Source organism: Lutjanus erythropterus, chromosome 18, assembly GCF_056507025.1.
Source record: "Lutjanus erythropterus isolate fLutEry1 chromosome 18, fLutEry1.hap2, whole genome shotgun sequence".
NCBI lineage: Eukaryota > Metazoa > Chordata > Actinopteri > Lutjaniformes > Lutjanidae > Lutjanus > Lutjanus erythropterus.
In genome coordinates, this window is record NC_139334.1 from 11,663,387 (window position 1) to 11,687,299 (window position 23,913).

At 39.8% G+C, this 23,913-nt stretch overlaps 1 long non-coding RNA gene across 1 annotated transcript in view; it reads left to right on the forward strand.

Moving 5' to 3' along the window:
- LOC146310708 (uncharacterized) overlaps positions 1-23,913 on the forward strand; it is a 126,671-nt gene that overhangs the window by 24,111 nt on the left and 78,647 nt on the right. Inside the window, exons 2-3 of the long non-coding RNA XR_014772270.1 lie at positions 20,007-20,108; positions 21,310-21,454. This is a non-coding gene — a long non-coding RNA (uncharacterized LOC146310708). The remainder of the gene's footprint in view (positions 1-20,006; positions 20,109-21,309; positions 21,455-23,913) is intronic.

Sequence of the window (23,913 nt, forward strand, 5' to 3'; positions counted from 1 at the left end):
ATTCTGACGAATTCTACACAAGTGTCCAATAGGATAACGTGATGAGTTGAGGACAATTTATTTCCACAAGGTCAGTTTCACTGTGACATAATGTTCAGCTCTCTATGAGTCCACTGTATTCATCTGAAAATATAGTCTCTAAGTAAAGACAACATGTTTCTCCCTGGAAATTCACTGGAATTACACCAGTTAATGTAGTGATAACTTACATTTTGTCAAAAGATTACACTTAATACCTTTTGTTAAACTACCTATGTTATGAGTCTGGACAGACATGGATATAAACTACAATTTGGCCGGTTGCTGGAGGCATACAACCATAATGTGGTGATTCTAGATTCAGATGGTATTATTTAAATTACTGCAGTCACTGGACTAAACTACCTAACTGTATATAATCTATAATGTTTTTCCTTCAGTGATTATTTTTTAGGCTTTTGCCTTTACTTTGATAGGGACACCTGAAGATATGACAGGAAAGGAGATGGCACAGCAAATGGGCCACAGGCAGGAGTTTAACCGGTGTCTGCTGCAGAGGACAAACACTCTACCTACTGAGCTATAGGGGCGCCGCAGTTCATGCCTGTTTTTTAGTGGCCTTAATTCAATACACCTGTTCTTGTTGAGGCGCGACTTGGGTTGTCAGATAATGTGGATGTAAACCTCAGAGCCTGGTTCTGCTTGAGGTTTCTGCCTAAGGGAAGAAAGTTTTTCCTTGCCACTGTTGCTGTAGTGCTTGCTCTTGGTGGGACCTGTTGGGTCTGTAAATAATATTATAAAGATATGGACTAGACCTGCCTTACATAATAAGTGACCTGAGATAAATCCTGCTATGATTTGGCAGTATGGTTTTATAAGTAAAACTGACTTGACTAATAAGGCCTTGATTATAGCTCCAAGAATTATGCAACTATATAGATATAGCTTGCTATAAATGTTTATATCAGTGAGCATACAGATGTGCACTAAGTCAGACAAAATGCGTTCAGAGGAGCAGAGAGCCGCAGGGCACGCCAGTCTGACGACACATGTGTCTGTCACTCTTTGTTTGAAATGTCCATAAAACATGATGGGAAGTTGAAGTGTTTCTGTCTGCTTGTGGGCTGACAAGTGAACAGCACTGACACGGTCTTCAGAAAAGTGTGATTTTTCTTCTTTTTTTGGATATATACCTAATTCTGATTTACCCTAAATAACATCCTGCACTTGACTCTTTTAGTGTGGACTTTCATAATTAAATGAACATACAGCTTTAGCAAAAGTGTCAAAAATCCTTTGTGTTTTCCTGTGTGTTGAATGTTTTCTTTGGCATTAAGTGGGAGACAGCTGGACCACGGCCGTGTCTCCATGTCCTCACTCCACCCTGCAGCGAAGTGCTTGTATCATGTCTACTCTTATCACATCTCTGTCCCGGCAGGCCCTGTGCATCCACTCCGGCTTGATGCTGGGCTCGACCTGCTCCTCTATGGAAGTGAGGGGGGTGTTACACACATGGTACAGTCCGAGTACAATATTTTAATTAAAAGATCTGCTTCAGAGGAGGGAGGCTCAGAGGGTGAGAGGTGGACCATAGGGTGAGAGACATCTGCCCTCACAAGCACAAAGACAGATGGACACCTTTGTGGGGTCCTTAATGCTAATTAATATGAAGATGAGAATGTTTTATTACTGACCTGAAGTATGAAAGTGTATGATGGCCAGTTCTTGTCTGATCTTAAAGGATAGGGCTGACGATATTCTTTCTTTCTGTCTAGATCAACAATGTATTAGCACATCCCTCAATACTTTCTGACTGGCCTTAAGGCCTTTTCTTCCCACAGACACTGACATAAATTTCAGGGAGGATACATGGGGCGTGTCCTCCTCAGTATTTCAAACATGTGCATTTAGTCGCAGACTTTTGTTTTGACAAAGCGCTAACGTGACAAACAAAGAAGAAGAAGTAGGAGTTATATGCACTTTTGATAAGAAGACTGTCCAATATTTTTTTGCAAGAAATCCAAGTAGGCTAATTTGTTGGTTGTGATGACAGCTAATGAGCTGCTAGGCAATTTTTTTGATTTTTAATTTTTTTTTTACTAGTTTACTTTTAGAAGTGTTGTTTGCTAGTTTGGCAACTAATCGTAAGTAATGCTGAAAATGGTACACGGCAGGCTTACTGCCTCTTTCAATACAATCAATTGTACAAACTCTGATTTCAGCTTGAAGGATCAGCAGTATGTCCCTCTGATTTCCATCTCAATCAAATATTAATATTGCTTTTGTGTGGCATGCACTTGTCCATTTAGAATTAAAATTGTGCAAGGAAATAAGACAACATTAGTGATAATAGTGTTTTTCCTGTATATGATGTAAAACATATATGGTGAGATTATCCCATTGATAATTCATGAGCTCCTCAGATGAATAATAGATGATGTCCTTTGAGACCGGTGCCCTTGTGCCTATCCTCGTTATTAAGAGAATTCCAGATCATATCAGGCCAGCGCTTTCCCTTTGGTGTCTTGTACTGGAAAGTCTTTTTCAAAACCGGCCACTGATCCATCATGTTGCCTTGGTGTTGCACGTATCATACATCATCATATATGATATTGTGTATTTTCTGCTGCTGTCTGCTGTAATATTTGGCTTTGACATTTTCTGTATTGCTGTCCTGTATGTTGCTGTACTGGATTTGTCTTTATAAAACTAGAATAACTTGTTTTTGCTCTGCAACAAGCTGGAATTAATTCAGAGTTTTCCCTGGTTTGATGAATCATGAACTTGCTAAACATTTCACTAGTTCTACATTTAGATTACTAAGAAAATAATTACTCTCAGCCTGCGCGAAACGTGTGATTATCATACTTGGTAATGTACGAATGATACACTTCTTCATTACGATCTACTGTGTTTAAAATAGCAATAATTAAACATCTGCCACATTTCAATTATTTCCACTTGTGGGTAGGAACGGCCCCAAGCAAATGAGAGGCTGTGCCCTATGCATCTTGGGTATGAGAGCCTGAATAATCGAGATAATTATCTCCCTCAGCAACAGGGGTTTTTTCAAACGGAATTACCATAAAACATTGCTAATTTTAATGGGAGACCTAATGCAACTCAAATAATTATAACAAGATCGGATGAGGGTGGAGAAGCAGAGGGAAGCTTGAATCATTCACCCCCATTTAGTGGAAGAGGAGGGGGAGGAGACAGTGGTCTGTATATCGAAAGGTGGAGTCAGATCTGTTGTCACTAATTGATTCTGCTGATAGCCTGTATTGCAGGTAAAGTCAGTCAGTGAGTAACTGTCTTCTGTAGAGTCTATTTTAATTATTATTAATTATTTTAATATGGTTTATGATTAGATTTGTATGGAAGTCTGTTTCTCGATATGATGAAAAAAAGATGCTGTAAGTCATTATAATGAAAAACCTTAAAATAATGGGTTAGTATCTTAAAATAATGACTGTATCTCAGAATATAGAATATCAAGTATATAAGATAATGAGTAGTATCTCAAAATAATGACTCTCTCAGAATAATGAGTAAGTATATCAAAATAATGACTTGAAGTTCAAAATAATGATTTAGGCTGCATTCACAGTGCTAAATTCTGATTTAATGCTCAGATCTGATTTTTCTGTTTGGCTGTTCAAATCATTTTCAGAATGTGATCAAAATCAGATTCCAGTGTGAACTGTTCCTGGTCCTGAAATGACCAGCATGTGCAAAAGAGCAAGAACAGAGACTTCATGTGCAGCACGCTGTGGTATGACGATAACTATTGAGGACACTGAAGTGGTGCTTTTGACTGCGGAGTCGGGGTGGTGGGATTGTGATGAGAACAGCTTCACAGACGGAGTTAAAAGTGTCCCTTGACGTCCAGAACTTTTGGATGAAATTTGTCTCTTGTCAGCACCTCTCCACAAGAGCTTTGCATCAAGACACTTCAAGACAAGATGTCAAGACCAGCATAAAAGTCACAGGGATTCAGATATGACTGTTCACACTGTGGTCGCATTGCAAAAAATCAGCCCTGTCTGATTTAGGACCACATATGAAAGTAGCCCAAATCAGAACTGAAAAGATGTGATCTGGCCTGTTTACACTTTCAGACACAGACAGACACAGATCTGAATGTGCCTGCAGTGTGAACGCAGGCTTAGTATATCAAAATAATGTCATTGACATAGTCTCACGTCTTATTTTAATGAAGTCTCTCATTATTTTGAGGTACTAATTCAGTTTAAGATACTAACTCATTACTTTGAGATACAAAGTCAATGTGATATCAATCCATTATTTTGAGATAATAAGTCATTATTTAGTGAAAGTTTGCAGTATCCTTTTTTTTTTCCCCTATCACACTGGAGAAAATGGACATCCATAGATTTGTAGAAATGGCACAATTTGCAAAATGAATATATCCAGTTTTCATTTTTGTGGTCTTACACACACACAGACTCCCACCCACACACACAACCAAAAAGGTCAAGCAATTAATCTAACCATAAACCACGATAAATTACAAAAAACAATTTTACAGAATAATCCATAACAATATCAGTGTGGAGTGGCCGGGCTGTAAATACAGCGGCTCGATGCTGTGATGCATGGCTGCTGAAGACTGTGGTGGAAATAAACTCTTACTGGCGTCCCTCAGTGAAGGAATGAAATTCAGGGTCAAGTTGTTCTCATTTCCCCTCTTTCTTACTCTCAGTTGGTTTCTGGTGATTTGTTGGGTTTATGTTTTGTGACATGTAATGCTAACTGAGTCCCTTTTGTTTTTCCCCTTCCGCTCTGTTTTGAGTGAATAGCTCTCAAGCTCTCGAGGCAATGATAAACAGCTCAGCTGCACACACTGGCTGTTTTCACCCTGAGGAGAATTTTGCACCAGAGTAGGGAAGTTTCTGTCAGCCTTAGTTGGATACTGATTTTGCATGTAATCTTCTTTCAACGCGCTTGCCATATCTCCTTAAGATTTTACAAAAGAAACCACTCGTTATTGTTTCTTCACAAGATCAAAAAAGTCATCAGAGAGGCGCTTTAACCCAGTCACTCTTCACTGACAGACCTGATCTTCAGTGAGTTTGAATTGTGAGCAGGAGACAAGCTCCCAAAGGCAGCAGTTCCAGAGCCGAGCACACAATATCAGTTCACCCCTTAATGAAGCTGCTGTAATCACACTCGTGCAGGATGGTCGTCTCTCATTAGCACTCGGGTTGGAGAAACGCTCTGCGACTCTTTGATGTTGTCAAAGATTCTCACCACTGTGTTCAGAACAAAGAGCGTCTTCCTCTAAGATAAGGGGAGGAGGACGCTTCCTTCTGTTGTGCCGGGGATGTCAGGAAACTGTTTGAGTTGGGGAACCCTTTGTTTTGGATCCAAAACAAATTATAGGAAGAAAAACCCTGACTATTATTGTGATTTGTTCTGCGGAGCCTAATTTGAGAGAGCGAATCCCAACCAAATGTGAAAAACATACAGCACTTGTTGTTTGGATTGGGCCGATAAATTTACCCCTCCCTTCAGTAGTATTGCAATACTTAGGTGCAGAGTTGATATATATAGCCCTTTTCCAGGCTGACGTCTTGATTATATCAGGGTGTTAGCTGGAGCAAAAACTGGAGCCAAACACAGAGTAGTAGGTCACATAACCGAGTGTTGTTGGGTGTCAGAACTCAAGTAGGAATGGCTTCAAATTGAAATTCTGTTGCAAGCCAGCTGCCATTACCAGTCCAAAATAACAAAAAAACATGTTAAATGCAATAAGATGGAAGTGTGCGTGTGAGCCATGACAAAATGCATTCTTTTACCAAACTAAGACTTTAAGTGCCTTGTTAACTTATTAAAACACACTTCATTTAAACTCAACAGACAGAAACAAAATAAAACTCACCAAAACCATCTTAGTCAGTCTTTCCACTGTTATAACAATCATCAGCTCTGGTTTGGTTGAACGTATCCTTAACTCAGTGTGTTGTATGTGAAAACAGTCTGGGTCTACAGGCTATTTTATTCTCACTCGTCCTCCCCGCCAACTGTAATGTTTGTAATTATGCAGCAGTCGGACCATGACGTACTGAATAGTAACATGGCTTTATTGACTGAGCGTCATGCAGACACCGTAAACTCCGTCTCACTGACTGACAGTGTATATGCACCCACAACAGGTTGCATTGTTTGACTGTAAAATACTTTCCTCTGAACGTCACACCGACAGCACTGTCCTTCTGGCTCAGTACACCCTCCTGAGCAGCTCCTGTCACTCTGCAGACCTTTAAAGGAGCAATAAGTAGCAGTTTCACATGCAAAAGTGTGTACCACAGTCCAAATAAAGAGCTGGAGCTGTCAGTTGTCAGTTGTCTGTCGAAAGTTAAGTCCCTTATCTCTGACAATACACACTCTGGACTTTGAGTTCTGTGGCTGAATAAATAACACATTTCTCCTTTAAAAAAGCAAAATAAAATGACAGAAATCACCCAAATAAAACAACCAGCTATTTACTCAGCCAATCTTCAATAGATTGAGGTTGCTGTAGCTGGTCTGTGTGGAGTGTTGAAGCCAGAGTAGCCGATTGAGTGAACAAAGTGAAGTCAGTAGCTAAAAGTCTGTTTCCACGGAGCAGAGAAAATATGCCTGAAGGTATGAGCACACCTGTTGTTTTGTGTTAAGCATGTCAAGTAAAGTAGATCTGTTTGTTCAAATAATATTACTGCTACCAGGATTCCAATTTCTGTTAGCATGTTAATGGGAATTCCCATTATGTATGATCCGATGCATAAAATTCAAAAATCAATTTTCAAAATGTCAATTATCATAAAGTGGATGGAGCGAAAAAGGCAGAACTCAGCTGCAATGGCAGCACAGCACCCAGACAGTCTACAGCGCGGACACTTGAGAGAGTTTTCAGCAGTTAACAAGGAAAGATTCCCACCCCTTCTGTGATGGTCTGGTGACCTGTATGCCTGTCGATTGCTTACCTGCCTTTCACCCAGTTTATGCTGGGAAAGGCAGTAACCCCAGTGATCTTGAATGTGAATAAGTGGGGATAAATGGATGAGAAGATAGTTGCTCACAGATGTCTAAAGCACTTGTATGGCAGTTTTTGATGTTTTTGAACCTATTTGAGGCATCTGAGGCATACCTGGCATTTGATAAGGCTCCGTTCCGAGGTTGCATTTGAGACAGGATCTTGTGCTTTCCGCACTTTGGCTCTCGCTGCCATGGCTGCTGTCTGGAGATAACACTGAGGCTGCAGTCGCCAACCTAATGCCACAGAGCAATCTGAGAAAGGCTAAGAAATGGGGGGAAAGCAGAGTGATTGTGAGAGAGTCCAAGCCTAAGTCTTATTTTTCTTGACTTATTTTAGATTGTCTGGGGGCCTTTGGTCACACATGGGAGCTTCCTACGTCGGTGCTGATTAAAAGGCACCACCACTCTCCTGCCCTCAGCAGAACGGCTGCAGGGAATAATACCAAACAGAGAGGCTTTCCTAATTGTCTGCATACCTGTAGGGCAGTGGAAGTTAGTCAGCTAGCCACACGCTGTTTACTCACTGTGTATGAAAGGAAACAATTATAAGCTGGGGGAAGGGAATCAAAGATTAGTTTTGAAATTTTGATTGGCATGTAGCCAACTGTTTATTTTACCCATAAGAAGAAAGCAAGCTATATAATTGAAAATTTGTGAGATGACCCATTACATAAAGAAAACACTATAAAAAGTCTGTGCTGTAATTACATTGCACCCAGTTCTGAATGCCAATGAGACGGATAAAAATGTCACTTTTAAAGCATTAAATCGCTGGTCATTTGCAACCAAAACACCTACAGTTTTATATTTACACTTGCTACTTAGCATGGGCTGACGTGATTGTCATTACTTTTGCAGGTATGTTTGACAAAGTGAACATTTGACGTGCTGATGACGCAGAATGTAAAATCAGGGCATCACCAAAATTGCAGGTTAATTATTTTGTGTCTTAATTTATTCTTTTTTTTTTTAAATAATTTTTGTATTATTTTGAGCAGTGTAGAAACACAACTGACAGTGCCATGAACATAAACAGTACAATGCCTTTTATTATTCTCTACATACCTCCCCACCTCACCCACCCAATGTGACAGTGCATAGGATAAACAAAAAAAATAAGAAAATTTAACACAGCATTGAAAATAGGATTAGGGTTATGTTAAATAAATGGTGATGAAAATAAGACTAAATAAATTACAATAATGATAAGAATTAGAATATTAAAACAGATACTTAGAAAACACAAGCAGAATCAAGTCCGTGGTCAGCCATTGTGGGAAGGCTAACTGGAGTATTTTGTGTCTTTATTGTGTAAAAAAATAAATACTTCTTGCTATTTAGCAGGTGCACGTTGCTGATTACCATAGAGAGAAGGGCTAGCATAAGCCATGAAAATGTTAATTCTAATAATGTGATTTGTCTCAAATTCTAAATAATACTGTAAAATGTATTGCATGGTTATTGTGGTAATTATTAGTGATGTGTCATCAGAGTGATTGTGCATTGCAGAGTTTGGTAGGCCCTAATCTGATGTAAACTAAGGTAATGAATGCTCTTGAATGCTCTTGGTCAGGGATCAGTGCTCTCTGGATAGATCATCTGCCAGTGACCAAACACACCAGTGCACACATTTGACCGGCATAATTACACCAGTAGGAAATCAACTTGCAGCTGAGGGAAATTAAGGTTTTAATCTAATTAAAGATAAGACTGCACACGAAGATATGCAATGTGTAGGTCTTTAGGTTTTACAAGCTGGTGGCTCAGGCTTGGCAGCTCTCTAGAGGAAAATTAAATGCTGACTGCTCTACTGTTAACATGGAAATCTATTGGCTCTGCAACACAGTGGAGTTACAGTGTCACCATTCACAAGCATTAATGTGTTCAATGACACACCAACTGTCTTTGAATTATCAGATGAACATAATCATCAGGATTTGGAGCGAGATCGCTGCTGCAGATCTGTATCCCCAGCAATAATCTGCCTCCAAAATTTCAACCACATGGCCGAGCTTCAGACTGACTCAAAATAGCTCTATTGACAGATGGTAGGCGTTAGACCTGCCGTGAACAGAAACAATCATTATATCCCTGTGGAAAAAAAGTCTCATTTAAATTTTTTTTGCTCTCTTCCCCCCTACTGTGTTACACACATTCACAAACACACACAGAAGAGCAGATGAGGCAAAACTTAGTGTCATGTTAGTGTTTAGATTGACTGTTTCAAATCCAGTAATGTCTGTTAAATCATATTGGTAAATCTTAATATTTAGCATTTATAAACACATTATAACATAGTTTTAAGCAGGTAGAAGGGTTTGTCCATCTAGTTCTCAACAACTAGAACTTCTTTGAAGTGAGTACTTTTACTGTGATGTGTAATATAATTTTCTCTTTGTTGAAATGGATTTTATAAAATTGGTATGAAAAAAAGTATTGTTTAGGCACCAGGACAGAAAATGTGATGATATCCAGCCCTAGTTATAAACCACTGAATGTTTGTATACAACTTATAAATGCTAAATAGAGACACTTAAAGGTCCAGTGTGTAAGCTTTACAAGGACTTATTGGCAGAATATTGCAGAAATGGAATATAATATTATAAAATAAATAAATAAAGTATGTGTTCATTAGTACACAATCACAATAAAATAAGAATCATGATTTTGTTACTTTAGGATTAGCCCTTTATATCTCCAGATTACGTGGGTCCTCTTTAGGGGTGGGAATGTCTGGGTACCACATGATTCGATTCGATTACGATTCAGAGGTCTGCCATCCAATGATAAAACAATTTCTTGTTCTTAAGCTTAATCTTAAACTTTAAAGCAGGATATTCCACTTGGATTATCTGTAGCTGGTCACATTCAGGCATCCTCACCAAAAATTGAAAAGTCACACCATTTAGAAGTAAACATGTCTGCCTTTTTTAAAAAATCAGCTAACTGCATTAATTAGTGAATGAATCATTTTTGAAAGCATCATACAGTCTCCTGTCCGTATGACAATAATAAAATGAGGGGGAGGGCGGAGTGTTTGGCTGTGTGTGTCATTAACTTTGTGTCTCCGGCAGTAGAGAACAGCCTCTCTGCTGTTAACTCTGAGGAAAGACATCGCTCTCCAGTATGCAGAGCTGGAACAGAGTTGTAGAGTTTAACAGACTGAGCAAAGAGTGATTTTCTTCCCTACAGCAATGTTTTACGTTGTGTAATGGCACGGTGTGCGGTGTGCGTCGCTCAGCTGCTCGTGTTTCTTACAGCTGATCGCTGCTCCGCTCCTCACTTATTAATGTCTCTGGGTGATGGCAAAAAGTGTTCACAATAGACTTTCATGTTTTTCATGTTCATCTAGACACCCGCTGCCTTTTGGGAAGATGAAGTACATCTCCCTGTTAACTGCTGTAGATGGTCCGGGTGCTGCGCCTTTTTCACTCTGTCAACATCATGTTAATTAACATATAGAAAATCGATTTTTGACTTTCATGAATTGATTCTGAATCTTCCACGTTGCAATGGGATGCCTCTAACAATCAGGTATTTCCCCCCACCCCTGGTCCTCCTCCACAGAGGCTGCCATGTTACACTGCCATGTTTCTACAGTAGCCTAGAATGGCTTTGATACAGAGTTTTTGCACAGGTTTCACAGTAACTGAAATTAGTTATTTGCAATCTGCATTTTTTATCCTGGCCATCTGTTTAATAGCTTATCATTTTTAAAAAAATACACTGACATAGAGGATGCTTCTTATGTTTATATATATATATATATATATATGGTAGTACCAACATGAGAACCTAAGCACCTGCTGTAATGTAGCTTTTTGCTGCTTAGCCAGACCTTTAGACACCGAGTGGAGCTGTGGATTTTACAGCTCTCAGTAGACAAGCAGGCTATCGACAGAGAGGAAGAGACTCCTCTGAATTCTGATTACAGCCACTTTGTGACACCTGGGGGACTGAGAAAGATGTCTTTAAACCAGTCATAAATATTCACAGCAACTTAATTGTGCGTGCTGAAGTGATATAAAGACCCAGCCACATCACACTTCTGGGGAATTGATGCTAAAGAACGGAGTACTTTGGCACCTCACTCGGACTCAACTTGTGAGAAACTCGCAGGAACAGGCCGTGTTGGATCCTCGTGTCGTGAAAAAAATCTCAGTGTACAGTCTGCTCTGTCACACATTCAGCCCTGTGTTCCTTGGTGCCTCCTGCCTGCTGCAGTGACAGCTTTCTTGAAACTCCACCTCTCACCTTCTGCTTTTGTTCCTCCTTCACTGGTACCTCCCCCACTTTTTTATTGACTATTGCACTAATTGCAGCCTGCATAAACAAAGCATGGAGGCGACTTGGCAGTATAAAATGCTCAGATAATTAGTTTTGCAGGGGGGAGGACTGTGTCTGTGGGCATTGATCTGATGGTTTGCTGTATTGAATGGGTGAGGGAGGGTCTCCTGTGATGGTGACAGGTAGCCTGTCTCATGGATCACAGCTTCTTGTCAATACTGCGCCCCCTTTCCAGTGGTCTGCTGTGGAGCATTTTCTAGAATGACACAGGTGCCAATTGATTCAGGGTACTGAAGAGTCTTTGTCGTAATTTAGCATTATTTCAGTGTGTTTTCATTGCTTTTCCATTCTGTTGTTGTCTTTTGCCAACCTAGTATCATGTCTTTATTAGTGAAAACAGCAGCTTGTCAATCATGACTGCAGAAATAAACTGACCAACTCTGTGGGAAGTGAACATTTCAGTCACTCTTTGCTTTTCAGTGCACTAATAAAATAAAACAAGCTGTACTTGATATTAAATTAGGCGTAAACTAGAAATAGCATGTTCTCTATGTGACTGTATTAGACCCTTTATTAGATCCTTCTTAGATTTTATTAGAAGGTAATAAAGGTCACGTTGCACCAGAACTGTATTGTAAACTAAAGTTTATTGTTTCCCACTGTTAGACCCTTATTAGACTTCATTAAATGGTCATTAGGGACACATTACATACTATACTGTAAACTGAAGTGAAATCACGTATCTGCTACATTCCCATTTAAAAACAACATCAGCCAATCCCAAGCTTAACAGTGCCATGACCCAATATGAAATCTGAAAATCATCTGCGAACCACTCAAACCTTTAATCATAGCTGTGATCATCATGATCATACAAGACCAATGGTGGCCTGGTTGCTCAGATGGAAGAACATTTGCCCCATGTATGGAGGCTATAAGTCCTCTGCAGCAGGTTTGACTTCCGCTTGACTAGGTCAGATAAATGAAGAATGACATGCAAATTAAATCTCATGGCTTTGTTTTATTAATTCTGATTGTTTTTTAAATCATAATAATCATATCATAAATATTTAATGGTCATTTCAAACTTATAAAATTTAAACTTGAAATTGTTTTTTTTTCTTTTTCTCTGGACTTTGGGAATCATTGCATTATGTGGTCTCTGTCTGGTTAAAGCCAAAATTATAGAGGGAGGGGAATATTTTGCATATGGGTGAATGCACAGACTTACTGTAATACTGTAGGCAGATAATGTGACAAACTTAAACTTAAATATGATTTTTTTGGGGGTGTTCTTTACTCCTTTATGACAGTAAATTATATATCTTTGGGTTGTGAGCAAAACAAGACATTTGAGGATGTCACCTTTGGAAAAGATTTTCTGACATTTTATCAATTCATCAAGAAAATAATTGTTTAATTAAACAACTATTAAAGTAATTATACAAAGTACAGCTTTTAACATCTTTTGGTGTTTACTTTGAAAAAAAGTGCAACTAAATTTTCATTACCTAGAGTGGTTTTGTGTTTGCACCATTGTAGGACAAGTTTATTTTTTGCAGGTGGGACGTAATTCTCAGCATGGTGTGACACACACCAGCAGAATCTAAATGGTTCATTTTCTCCTCAGTTAACATGGGTGGGGGGAGTTGGGGGACGGATTTGCGCAGTGGCGTGTGCCGTAGGTGTGGTGGGAATAAAGATGATGATGATGGGAGTGTTGGGGTGCAGGTGCACAGAGAGTAGGGGAGGTGACCTTGGCCATGGTGGCGACCGCAGAGAGGAGCCAGCCATCTGTCTTGGGCCACGAGGAGGTGACCCAGCATCATTGTTTAGTCTGACGGGGTACACTGGGGTCACTGGGAGGGCCAGACCTCCCGGGTGGGGACCAGAATGGGGTGTCTGAGCTTTATGAACACTGATGACAAAGAGAATGAAGATGTAAACCAAAAGTGTACAATAAATTATGCCCTAAATGTTTTTAAATGTTCAAACAAGCTGTTATCTACTCTATTATTAAAGGGATAATGCAGTAAGAAATATAAGAAATACTACATCACACAGAGTCCACCTCTGTGGCCCCTTTCTATTTAGAATCCTCTTTTATACCATTGAAATAGCCCTCGCCGTAATTATTCTGTCATTTTGATGTGGCACCCCATAACCCTTTACCAATTTGTGAGGCATTTTATTGAAAGCACTAAGAAGAGAAGCGATTTGGACATAATTTGCTCCCTGACTCAATTCAAAATGGGCTTTTAATCTCCATTGGATATGAATACTTCACCAATAACTGTAATTTTTGTATCGGGTTCGCCTTCTGTTCAGGCCTAGAGTGCTGGTGGAAAAAACATTGTGTGTGTGTCCTTAATGGTGAGTGGAGCCTGGTTTAAAAAAAGAAAGAAAGAAAAGAACAGGAAAAAGTGTATTGGAGACCTTTTGTTAACAACAGCAAAACAAGATGGAAATTAAAAAGGAAAATGGAGCAGAGATCACCATCATGGACAATAGTTCACTCTTCTGTAATATGCAAATGTGCAGTGCATGTCTCATGAAGCATAACATGAACATTTTACCTTTATGGTAAAGTATATTCTACTCTATTATCTGCTCTACACTGTTCACATTTTGATGTGAGTTTAAGTATAATTAGTTTCATGATATGTGTGTGCTTACAGTTGTGGCAGTTTTACTAATTACTTGACTGTCCCACTGTCCCACAGTCCTCCATATCAACTGCTTTCTGTATGGAGTTTAAGCAACTACATGTGTAGGCTACCTCAGAGAATAACTGGTGCCCCTGAATGTGGATTGTGACAAGGAGTCATTGTATTGTTACAACTGGCTTACAAAACGGAAAAATAATTTGTGCCCCCCTACCCCCGGTTTGGATCCTGTCCAAAACTGAATATGCTCTTCCTTGACTCATACTATACATTTCCACTGTTTTTTTTCAAGAAACTTAGGCCAGTGGTTTTTGAATAAACACAACATCCTTGGCTGAGATAGCAAAAGTCTGCGGCCAAGCTAGTGCCTCTGTGAGACTGCAGCGCACACAGTGGTTAAAGTTAAAAGCTAACATCAACATGACAGTGCTGGACAAACATTGTGGTGCTTTGTAAGTTTACCACACAGATGTATAGAACTAGATAGGCCACTGCTGCTCAGCCTCCCTGCCAATATTTCTCCGTGGCCACTTGAGGTATTACAGCAGAAATTCATCTGCAACCGAAAAAAGTATTTTCCCCGTTAAGCCACCATTATAATAGAGATGTCTGTAAAAATCTTTTGTCGTGAATTTTGATCCATAGAGGTTTTACATTAGTAAAACTTTCCTAAAACCAATAAAAATGATTTAAAAAATCTGCAACATCATGCCCAGGGGTAACTTGTGGGCACAGCCAGCTGGAGAAACACTACTGCACATATTAAATGGGCTGGATAATGTGGAAGTAAATCCGGACGCTAGAAAACTATTTTTGGTGTATGATCCAGACAAGTAATTCTCATCGGACTGAGTAGGTGCCATCTCTGGAGCCGGTGTCCGGTATATAAATGGTTTACCATTTTGAAGCTGATGTTTCTTTATGAAAGAAGAAGCACCAGCTAGTGATGCTAGTAGAAAGTCAGGGGATCAACATACAGTTGGATTCATTCTCTCAATTCTCATTTCTCCTCAACCAGTTGTTGATCTTTGTCAGCCATGGAGCAAAGTGGCTAGATAATAGATTGTGTTAATAAAAAGCTTAAGCATCAGTTTTTTTTTAAATCATAGTTATGAGAAGAGTTTCTTGCATACCTTTATAACTGCTTCATAAACTAAATGGTTTATAAACTGAGAAGCTATAAAGAATTCAGTCACACTCAGTCTCAGTTATGGAATAACTCTGCCAGACCTCATAGAAATATTATATTTTTGGACATTTTCTCCTGACCCATTTTCCCCTGTCCTCTGTGGTCTCTGGGGAAAGTCCTGGGACCAAATGGACCAGACAAAGACCTCCGATGGAGCAGTCAGTCTGACAGGGACGTGGCAGACAAGCAATCAAGGTGTTAAATGATAGGAGGGCCATAATGTCTGTCCTTTCAGTTTAATCACAACCCCATAGCTCAGGTTTTACTCTGCAGTTTCAATCACCATCCCTGTTTCCTTTCAAACAAGGCTTGACCCCCTCGGCTTGTCCCTTTCACATTCTTCACTCTAATGACAAGTTTCACTTCTCACCTCGTGCTCATTAGTCACCTTTGTAAGCAATAGCACCATTGCAGCAGGGTCTATAAATTCACAGGGATACAGCCACATAAATGAGTCGCTTTTTCCAGAATGCTGTCATATAAAGCCAGCTCAGTCTGCATGAACATGACCGCTGAGTGCGGCTGTTTTATATGATAGAAAAATTGGGCCATTTTGAGAATGATTAGTTAAAAGGAGAATAGAGCTGTTATTATGTGTTAATCACACCCAACTTCAAAGACGCAGCTTTCAACTTCCTGGACTCCAGCTAAACTGCTAAACGAGGTTGCAGCAAATATGGGTGAGATCAGAGGTCGTGGTGGAGCTGTGGTCTGTCAGCTGCTAAGCAGATAAAGAGTGACAGGGTAGCAAGAGCCTCATGAAAGTCACCATAAAAGAGGTTCACAGCTTTGCATAGTAAAACTGACCTCTTCACATCTCTTTACTCTGTCTGCAGTGTAATGACATCGAGTGCTACAACACCAGCGCACACCAGGACGAGATGAGGGCAGATGAGAGGAAGGCTGAGCTGCTGACATGGCTAAGCCCGGCTCGTTCCTGTCACTTCCTCTGTTTTACTGGAAAACTTTCTGCCTAATTGGTGCCGTGTCTCTTATTTAAATCAGAGAATTCATTATTGAGTTTGTAGTGATGTGGCCTTTTTTGACCCACGGCACAGATTTTGAAAAGCTCACATCCTTTTCACAGACTCTCATTTTCAACATGTCAAAATTAATTTTCACCAGCAAGTCAGCGTGGGCTCTCTAAAAATACTGAAATGATAAAAGACTAGTTCACATCGTTGCAGCAAAATGTACAGTTGCACGTTAATTGTAGAGAATTACTATACTTTTAAAAGTAATTTTGGGGCTTTTTGTGCCCTTAATGGATAGTGCAGCTTTAATTGTAACAGGAAAGAGGCGAGAGAGAGGGGACAACACATGCGCCAAAGGGCTGCAGACTGGAATCAAACTGGGGCTGCTGCAGAGGACTCACAGCTTCAGGACAAGTGGTGCATGCTATACCATCTGATCTACCATGGCGCCTCGATGATAATATGCTCATTTGCTTCCTTATCTGGAGTTAGATGACAATATTGATACCACTCATGCCTGTGCAGTAAATATGAAGCTACCGCCAGCCGTCAGTCAGCTTAGCTTCACACAAAGACTGGAAACTGGAGAAAACAGCTGGCCCTGCTCTGTCAAATGATTACTAAATCCGCATGGAGAGTATAAAGTATAAAGGCCCCAAATAGATACTTTAATATTTTTTTTAGGACTTTCTCTTGAAATTCTTGAATTGAAACTTTTCAATCTACAAGATCTTCCTTTCTCCTTTGTGCCCTTCAGTGATATTTTTTCTTGCACCTGACGTTTTTTGTCTGGATGTACTCACACTTGGTCACTTTTGTGAAACAAATCCACTTACCAGCAACATTGCACTCAACCCACTTAAACACCAGGAAGTTACTGGTTCTGGCCAAGGAGTAGTTCAGCACAAAACAAGGTGCGATAGTGGGTGACATTTTGTTACCTTTTGTTTCCCTCAGTGTTTATGCTAAGCTAAGCTAACCTAACCAGCTACTGATTCCTAATTAAAGATCCTGCCTACCTAATTCCTGGCAAAAAATTAATTTGCCAAAATGTCAAACCATTTCTTTGACGTTGTTTGTATTATTATCATTATTAATAATCTAGATTTATAATTTGTTATTTGATGATCACGTTTGTCATGGCTTATATGACATTTGCATTAAGCTGCCTTCACATGATAAGAGGTTTGCTCTTGGCTCAACGTGAAGTAGGGCACAGCGTCTGTTGAGGCTTAAGGAAACAATGGCACAGCCAGCGCAAAACGGTTTTATTGCCAAACGTGTGGGCATTTTTGCTGTGGCTAAGAAGCTGAAAAGACTGAAATAAAAGTTTTGGTCTGAGGAGAAGTACATTGTTCGGTTTGGTTGGTTGGTTTGGTTTATGCACCCAATATCATCCTCCATTATCGGCCTATAAGCATGTATCATCAACAGGAAGAATAAAAAGCAAAAACTGTATTTGGAAGGATGCTGTTCCCTGTATTTACTCTACATCAGTTTATGCTTTACTGTTGCCATGTATTGTCTGTTTACATTGGATTTTAACTCAACTGGAATTTGTTGCCTTACAGGTGTGTGTAGCTGCCTTGGTGTGAAGCTGATATGTCTTAGAAATAGTTAATTTCATGGTTGGCACAGTGCACCATCCCCCTCTGTATTGAGCAAGGGTTAAGCCTGTATAAATGCATAGGTTTCTTGAACAGCACATACCTCTGACATTCGTTCTCCGGCTTCTCTGAGTTCAGTATGTGTGAAATGGTGTGTGGTGAATCTCACTTCTTATTCCTTTAGCATGGCTGGCACCCCTTTTGATTTCATAGGCTCCATTACTCTTCAATCTGCACCATGCTTAAAGGCAAAACGTATGTGAAGGGCTGCCAGAATATCAGAGGAAATTATACTTTTACGTTTAATGTTTATGTTTGAGTTAACAGTGCTTCTATTAAAGTAAGTGAAATATGGTGTGAGAAAAATATGTAAAGCATGAAATAAACAATTTGCTTAAATAAAATGTGAATTTAAAATGTAATTCTAGTTAAATTTAAAAGCAGGAGAGAGAAAAAGCACCTCTACATTGTCGTCATGTGGTCTTGATTGGACAGTTTTATGCCTTGCATTGAAATTTATGACTGCATGACCTACAAGCAACCCAAGGAAAGCAGTAGTATGAAAGCTGCACATAGTGAGGCACCCTGCACTGCACTGAACTATCAATTTAAATCTGAAGCATCTCGGCCATGACCCTCATGTCCATAGTTCACAGATGGAGATCCATCCAAATCCTGCTGAGTTCTATGACCTTAATTTTGACTCTTGACCAGGGTCGTTGAACTTGACAGGATCCCGACCTGGTGGAAGATGGAACGTGGAAGACATGAGGTTCACACTGACCCCGGCTTTTAGCACAAGTGATTTTTATATGCACTTCCACATGACACTGATGGATGAAGAGTTTTCTTTTCTTTTCTTTTGAGGGAAACACACAATAATGGGAGTAACAGGGCAACCATTTATTCTTGGAGCTAACATGTACGTGCCGTCAATCTGACAGTCATCCTTACTTGCCGTTTTAATAAGTATAATTAAAATTTGTCTTCTAAAATTGGCAGATACAGCCAAGCAAACCTTGCATACAGAAATAGGCTGTATCCCTAATTCTCCTTGTGTGTTCAGATAAAAATAACATTTGAAATGTGTTGATGCCAAACGCTGGCAAACAGAGAGAGAGCACAATATGAAACAGATGCTGCCACAGATGGAGGATAAACAGGCACATACATTTCTGTTACAAAGCAGAACTGTCAGTCGCAGCAGTAAATGATTGTGGCGAATAGTAGGGATTCAGAATCTGTTGTCTCGGGGGTTTCATGGCAATTCTGTACATCTGTCTTACTGTGGAAAATAGAAAATCTTCACCACAGCCTTTGATATTGTTCATTTGGCCCACTAAGGCAGAAATTCTTTTTGCGTTTTGATTTGTTCTCGCTGAATCTTCAGCGTTTGTGGATCAAATCTGCAGAATGGGTCCTCCAGCAGTGTTTCACTATCCACTAGATATCTGAGTATTTGGGTGATATATTGTCCACAATTTGGTGTTCTTCCCCGGCTATTTTGACCTGTATGTCTTGCATTGTAGTTATCAGCCTACACTGCCAAGGTTGTGCTCGACCAGACAGTGCCATCCTATTATGTGGCTGGGGGGGGGGTCAAAGGTTGTGTTGTAGGCATTCATAGTAAAATCCTGGTCGCTTGATTTTATTTGTAATTTTAATGTCGTAAATACTACATCATGATTTTCATTTCTTATTTCTCTAGGTAAAAAACATATTGTTGAATTGTATGTTTTATATTATTAGTCTCACTCGCTGCCTGCCCACCTTTAGTTTATTTTTACCTGCTGACTTTGCTACCTTGTGAATGTATAGAATTTATAGAAGTGTATCCCTGTAGGGAGCCATATGATGTTTTGCCTAAGTTCTATTTTTGACATATGAGAGAAAAAATAAAAAGAAGCTGTTGCTGCTGTTCATGTTCTTATCAAATGCGACTAACTTACCTGAACGCTGTGCCGAGACAAAGAACTTTTTAGCCTGAGCAGCCATCGTCCAACAATGGCCAATTTACAACAGCTTCATTCATTAAATATTAATCTGAAACCTACTTCTGTTGGTCTCCAATCAACACAGTTACATTGTGATGCGTGTCTTATTATGACTGTAAGTGAGTAACCCAGAAGACACTTAAATATGTTCACCTCAGACATCCGTGTCTCCTCCAGTGTGATGATTATATGCAGGAAGTTTTGATTAACTGCCAGCACAGGTATGAGATTACACTAACTGTCATCCTCTCTCTGTATTTATTATGCAGAGTGTTTATATTTGGGCCACTTCTACATATAGAGGATGTGTGTGGAGTTGGCGAGACGAGGTCTGGAGCTGTCACCTACTGAGAAAGCCCAAGGGAGCACAGGTAGTGATTTACACTCTGGCAGGACACCCGCAGTCTTCAGCATGGTGTGTTATGACATGTAATCACAGATTGTCTCTCTTTGTCTCTCTGCTATTTTTTAACACTGCCTCCATCTCCCACCTTGCAACCCCATGGCTATATGGTTTATCTGAAGCTTTAGGAGGCCTTTTGTTTTATGCTGTGAATGGATTTGCCCGAACTGGTTTATGTGCTATTTATATGGCTGTTGTAATATCTGTTAATGTATAGAAGAACCAAGGGGGTTCCAGATGTGCATATTTACAGTAAAGCCCAGAGGCAGCACATATTCAGTTAACTGGAGGGATTTTAACAGCTGGCAATCCTAGATATTTTTAAAATCCCTATAAAAAATGAAACTTGCCTAATTGCTGGATTTGAATATCTGCATGAGGTAGTGGTTTTCAGCATGTAAACACAAAACATGGTACCTTTTTAAGTAAAATTCACTCAATATGGAAAGTAAAAGTACCCAACACAGAAAAATGGTCCCTGTGACTGTTACACTGCACCTGTAATATCATTAGATTTTTAGTTGTTGTAAAAGCAGGATTTCACTGTTGAGGTGGAACTTATCTTGAACTATTTTCTACATGGCTGCAACTAATGATTTTTTTCAGTATGGAGCCTGTTTTGATTAAATAAAAGAGGAGACACAGGAGAGGGAAGAGGGAGCGCTTGTTACGTGTGATTGCGGCAGCAGGCGTAGTAAAAAGTACAATACTCAAGTAAAGTACAAGCTCTGCTGATGTGTACTAAAGTACAGTATATGGGTAACATCAGTTACAGTCCACCACTGAGAACTTGTAAAACCTTTCGTAACATTTGATTACAGAAGTTAATAGCTATTTTGTTGTTTGATTAAGCCATGCAAAAATCTGTCAATAAACACAGACAACAAATTGGATTTTCAGCATGTTATGAATCTCAGAAATGTCTTCCAAGTGGAGATGATTTTAAAAAAAGAGTAATGCCAGAGGCAAGACTGTTTTGTGGCTATGTAGCTATCATATGTAAGACTGTTGTTACCTTTGGAGTAACTTTTCCAGGAATATTTCTGCTTTTAATACACTGGAGCCATCGTGGTGGTACACGAGGGCGAAAAGGCTTCAGTCTGTTGGTCTGCATCATTCTGCACTGCTGTAGGTGGTGTGTGTCTCTGACTGTCATATCCTCTTTACAGGTCACTCATCACAGAGCCGAGGTTTGGCTCGGCCTCTAAACACAGCCAGCACTCAACCTGAAGCCTGCCTTCTCCTCTGATCTGCTGACTCACCCCGCACATAACGGACCATTCAGTCCAGGAGGGAGCGAGATACCAAGAAGAGGTAAACAATGTAGCTGAGAGGCTTGGAGATGACAGGTACACCAGTACAGAAGCTCTGCTGTTTTTTTTTTTAAGCAAAGGCCAAGCACTCAGGGGTTACAAACACCCACACACAAATATTTTAGTGTGCAGACTAATATTTTTTTGTGTAGGTGTTTGTAACTGTAGCACACATACACAGACATAGAGCCAGGGTAAGAGAGGGAGAGCACATAGAGCATATTTTCTGTTTTCCATGCCCTGGGCGTTAGACATACCAGGAGCGACAGAAATCTCGCCAAGTGGGATAAGATCATAAAACTGCAAGGCACTCTCCTCTCATTTTCAACTAAATGGATAAAATGGTGTCAGCATGTTACTGCGAGCCCCTCAGGATCCGAAAATACTGGCAGGACTATAAACTAAAGCAGTTACTCCGTGACAAGACACTGAATCCTTTCCCATCAAGACAGATTTCAGTTGAAACGCTGTAGCAGTTGCAAACATATCAGAAAATAAACTAGGGAAACACTGACAAATATTCTATTATTTTTATACATTTTACCAGTTATTTCAAAATCAGTGTATATCAATTCAATGCAGTCCCAAATGTCACTACAGTATGACAATATTATAGAGTTTCAGGAGATATTTACAAACAGAATCATTATTAGCATGAATATGATAACCAGTTAGACAAAGCACTCATTTTTCCTTCCTTATGTAACCTTAAAGGGATAGTTTAAATTATTTAACGTGTGGTTGTGCGATGAGCTTGACTTGATAGTCAGTATATTACCTACAGTAGATGATGGTCAGCATACCCTGACTAGGAAGGAAGCAAGGCAGTGCACTATAGACGGCCATGTACGTGATATGTAGAATATTTTCACTGCTTTACTTTTTGTCACACAGCCTTTTCTGATTGGGGAGCACAATTTTATTAGCCAAATATCGCTCTCTCAACCTAACCAAAATCCATGGGTGAGATTGGTATTTTTGCCTCACAGAACAGGGGAGTTGCTGGTCGACTGCTGCCTCAGTTGGTTAGTTTATTTGTGTTACCTTGTGACTTTGGTGTCTTAACATGTGTTAAAACCTATGTTGTTGGCTAAATTTTAATACAAGCTAGTTTTAGTGTCATGTCCTGGTTGTTAGGGAGGCATACTTACCAGTAAAGAAGAATGCTGAGTTAAAATTTACATTTTGCCAAGCCTCTTCTGTCACACCTGGTTCTTTGGTAAATACTGTTAAAGCAGGTTACAGAGGTGTTGATAGAAACTCTCACACATTGTACTTGCATTGTAAAGCCCTGCTGTGTTTAATTTCTTTTCTTCAGTTTTGCTGATCCTGTTCAGTTTTAGAAATTTCAATTACCGCCGCCCCTTCTCTGTGCTTTATGGGCTGGAATTGTACTGTCAGTTTTCAAAGTCATTAGGCTTTGTGTTAACCTCGGGGACTGCCGGGGTCAGGTGTCACTTCATGGTCTGGGCGCAGATGAGACGGGAAACAAGTGAGAGAGGGGACAAGAAAGGGGAGAGGGGCGATAATGATAAACTGGATTAAAGGACGTCTGAAGGCGTTAGATTCTGTCAGATCGGCTGGAGAGGTGTCAGTTTGAAATGTAGGAAGCGGTCACAGTTTGTTGAAAAAAGCTGCTGATACGATTGTCACCACTCAAATGCGAGACCATTTAAAATAAACCTTGAACATGAGTGACTTTGAAATGGTCAGTTGTGTGACTGTCAAAGCAGAGATGATTTACACCCCATTTACATCTGGTATTAAAATGTGATCTGTATCAGAACACATTATCCAGATATGGAAAAATATGTGATAATGTAAAGTGTAAATGCGTCGCAGTCGGATCTGCCTGACTACATCTGCAGTTAGTCTGTCTTGCATTGTGATCAGCTCTAAATGCAATCTGTACAAAGAGTTGGCATCCCTGCATATCATAGCATTGATAGACATTTTTAGCTAATGTAAAATAGAGGTTGTTGGTCAAATTTAGAAAATGAAATGTCTGTGCCATGAAAGCACCTAAATAAATGTTATTCAACAGAACTGCATGAAAAAAATGAAATGAAAATATGGGTGAAAAATGAGTGATATACAGTAAGAGATAATGTGACAAATAACAAAATAACGTGTGACGATGTGTGTTACACTGTGCAGCTGATCTGCTATTAACAAGGCACATAATTTATCTAGACACAGACTTGTCTACATGTTTGTAGGCCACTTCAACACACCAGGACCAGCAATAACGATTATGTATTACATCTGCCGACTTTGCCGAGTTTCCCCCTCACTCAACAACTCACTATACTCATTGATTTTTTAAGGGAACCTGAGGCTGAAAGCCCTCCACCTCAGATGAGGGAAAAAAGGAATGATAAAGTCCTGCATGGGTCCAGTTTTGCAAACCTGCACCCACGCGCGTAGTAACGGAACTGACCCATTGCCTGCAGTTATTGC